This window comes from Buteo buteo, chromosome 21 (assembly GCF_964188355.1).
Source record: "Buteo buteo chromosome 21, bButBut1.hap1.1, whole genome shotgun sequence".
NCBI lineage: Eukaryota > Metazoa > Chordata > Aves > Accipitriformes > Accipitridae > Buteo > Buteo buteo.
The window spans coordinates 22,347,684-22,351,655 of NC_134191.1; positions in this window are offsets into that span (position 1 = coordinate 22,347,684).

Sequence of the window (3,972 nt, forward strand, 5' to 3'; positions counted from 1 at the left end):
TTCTGCTTTGATTTTGTGAGCTCAGTCTAGGTAACAATCTGAAAATAGTTTTATTTTAATTCTCTGTCACTCATTTACTTCCTTCCTGCACACATAACTTTATTTACAGCCTTAGTCCAAGTGCTTCTGGCAGGACTCTTCATCTCTGCAAAAAAGTATGCATGTGTTGAGGTGTTTAGTAAGAAAGAGAACTGGGCTTGTTCAGTGCATTTTAAGCACTGTGTATATGTTAAAATTTGTCAGCTTCAGTGACCTATTTTATGAGTTGCACCTTTCAAGGGCGTTTGTGAAATACTTCCTTAGCCCTGCATTGATGTGAGTTGTACCTGAAAATTTAGAAGAATAACAGGGATGACGTTACCTGCTACACTAATTTCCTATTCTTTGCATCAAATTGAAGATTCAGAAAGGCATATAGTATTTGAAGTTATTAGTCCATCACAGCAAACTAAGACTGATATCCTGATTCAAAATAAGAATGCCAGGTTTTATTCTTGCTATTCTTCTTTTATCCATACTAAATATACTGCTGAGAAGACAACAGAGGGTAGTCATGCATGCCTAGATAGAAAAATCAAATGCTGATCACATATGCTGATGCTGCACTAAATGCCACTATATGTATTTGTCATGAGATGCTATACTGATACAGAATGGGGGAAATGGTTCATAAATAGCAGATGAAGGAGAGGCAAAAAGGGAAGAGCAGGGAGAAAGGAAGAAAATGCAGGTGCATATATAGTTCACTTATACTGAAATGAAGTAAAATCCTAATTGCTTATTATTGGCTTGATCTAGGCATTGAGTTCTAATACAAGAGATACTCAAATACTATTCTCTGTTTACCAGCCTTTTCCAACTAAAGTCCAAATTCATGAATAAGCTGAGGTTTCCAAAGGGAGGTCAAGACCTCTAGCTGGAAAACACTGATTTAGAAAGCTCTTGCTCAGGTGTTACTCTAAACCTGACATCTGTCTGACCAGAAGGTTGACCAGAAGTAGATGATCTCCAGCATCCCCTTCCAACCTAATTTTTTCTATTATTCTATGATATGAAAATAAATGACACAATTTGTAGTATTGGTTTACTTCAGTGTACTAGTGAACTACTCACACAGGCTATGAGGACCAGAGTTTGACACTTCAAACTTCCTGTTGGTATTACAGTATTATTATAGTTGCTTTTGAAGACCCACCAAAAGGTAAGTAATAGACAGTTCCTACTGATGTTTGTATTCCTGCAGCAGTGTGAGACATTGTCATAATAAAACATAATAAAAAGTACGTGATAAAATTTGTTCATGGACCAGATCAGGACTACGGTCCACATATAAATTGCCCTGGATTATAAACTACAAATTGATATTTCTAATTTTATCAGTACATGCTCAGTTTTGTTCACCAACACATTGATATAAGAGGTACTGAATAAGAAAAGTGTCTGATTTTGAATTTCTTTTTAGAAACAGGTATTAACGGGCATGATCTAACTTGGTGGAAACTGAAGAGAAGTTATTAAATAACTTATTAAATAAGGCAGACTGTTGAAAAATACAAATCAATTATTTACAACAATGTTTTCTCCCACATGTACAAATAAACTTTGATTATCTGTGTATCTTGGGAGACCATGTTTGCCTGGTACCAAATGAAGTGTTAAACTCCAAGTAAGGGAATGTACTTCACTTTTTGTCTGTGATGGATTTGTTAACTTTCCAAGCAAATTATAAAGCACTTTCCCTTGTGTGTGTGCATTTCAGAATCATTAGGAGTTGAGCTGGTATAAGCAGTGTTGGTGCACAGCCAATGAAATTACTTCAGTTTTTACAAGATAGTCTATGATTATGAAAATCAGAAAAACAAGTTATCTAGCTTTCTTGAAAAAACTTTGTAGAACATTTATGTCACCTGTTTAAGATGACCCTATATGTATTTGTAAAGCCTCCTAGTGCTTTCGTCAGCAGGTTATTTCAAATTATTTCAGATTCAAGTTTCGTGAGAGGCATTTTAAACGATTTTCTAAAAAGATTAAAGAAAATAAGATCAGCATTATTAGATGACAAATCAAATGAATAAGTTACCAATACTTTCTCATCAAAGCATGTCAACTAGGAAAGCTTTCTTATGCTTACTTTGCATTAATTATAATTGTTAGTTTGACCCATGTTTGGAATTCTTTTATAAAAGACAAAGATTACAGGAGTTATAGAACACGGCTACCTGTCATTGTGTACATAAATAGTGTTTTACATTTGGGAAGTAACTGAATCAAATAGAATGCTTTCTGTTACAAACGAACATGCCAAATGCGTAACACTACTACATAGCTACCTGTGATAAACTTGCTATTCCACTAAAAGGCATCGTACACTCTCTTATGTGCCAGTACTAGTGTTTATGTAGTTACATGGTCTCAGACAGACTGCTTATCTACTTTTTTTTTATTGTTGCTGGATAATTTCAGTTGCTTTCTAGCCAGTTCCATGACTCATCTCACCATATGATTTGGTGGGGGCTAGTGCTGGAGCAGAGAAGCAGCAGCAACAACTGATCAGAGAATCAAGCCACAATTATTTCAGATTAAAATACTGTTCTACCAAGCCTACAACAAAGGGAACTGAACAGATGCCTCTAGAACTCCCCATCCCCCAAAGACAGAGCATTTAGTGCTTTTGACTGTCTGTCTTACAGCTAAGGTACCAAGCCTATCATAGAGAATTACGGTTTCAGAAGCAAAAATGCAGAGTCACTAGCATCTGCTCAGTGGCTGCTGCAGAGCAAGATGATTTTCTGCCAGACAGAAGCTTGCAAGTGACAAAATACCATCACACTTCACATTAGCTGACATTCTTGCTGGAAGTACAAGCAAGGCTGCAGAGACTGACCTCTTTACAGAGTGGTAGGATGTACAACGGTGGCCATATCCAGGGAAGCCATTTCTGATTACATATGTACCTTTTTGCTGGAGTTTAATCTACCATCAAGAATTTAAATCACTTCTAGTTGGTTTTATTATCCTATTTTCTCCACTCATGAGGGATTTGGTTATTTTCAGTATTTTTCTATTACGTTTTTTGTGCTATCACCTGTAAGCCTGAGGTGATAAAAAATGGTCTTAGTGATATATGCCTTTTTACTTATTTCCTTGTATTAATGTCAATAGCCTCCTATATCCCATGACTCCTGGATATAAATTGTATTTTCACTGTATGAGAAAATACAGAGGAAAACCACATTGGTTGAGTATACTGTAGGAATGATTGAATTGCCTTTCTTTTCATTTTCATGTTTAAGGATAGAAGCACTACCTAATAATGACAAAGCATTTTGTCTCCTCAGTGTTCCTGTGCATCTGAAGCTACCGATACATTTTGTTCTTGAAAATTTCCAGGCTGATCTATGATATGCCACTGGCAGAGCATCCTTATGCTAATAGGGAGCAGAGTGGAAATCTGCCATCCCTCCAAACATCAGACACTAAAAGTACTAGCTGATACAACTCTTATACAACTTTGAATTACATCACATCAGAGGAATACTCTGCTGCCTAATTGTAGTCAATAAAATGTTTGCTTAAGATTTACATTCTTTATCAATGGAGAACCCCTGCAGTCTTGCCATACTTAAGTGTTCATTTGTATTCTTGAATCCTGAAATGGGATGAAACTGTAGTTACAATTTGAGATTCATTTGTTCAGTAGTTCACATAATGCACAGGCTACATTGTACAAACCATGTCTTTATAAAAAAAAATTCAAAAGAAACTTTCTCCATGTTCCCCAGCAATCTGAGATTTGGTAGGGCAATTTGGGGGGGAACTCAGACAGGTAGTTAAGCCTCATACTGAATGATCTCTCCTTATAAATTAGTTCCACAAAAACATCATTCAAAAAATGTTATCAAAGTAGAAAAAAATTGAACCTGGTTTTAGAAAATAGCAACTAATCATCGAATTACCCTGGGCTCAGAAAAC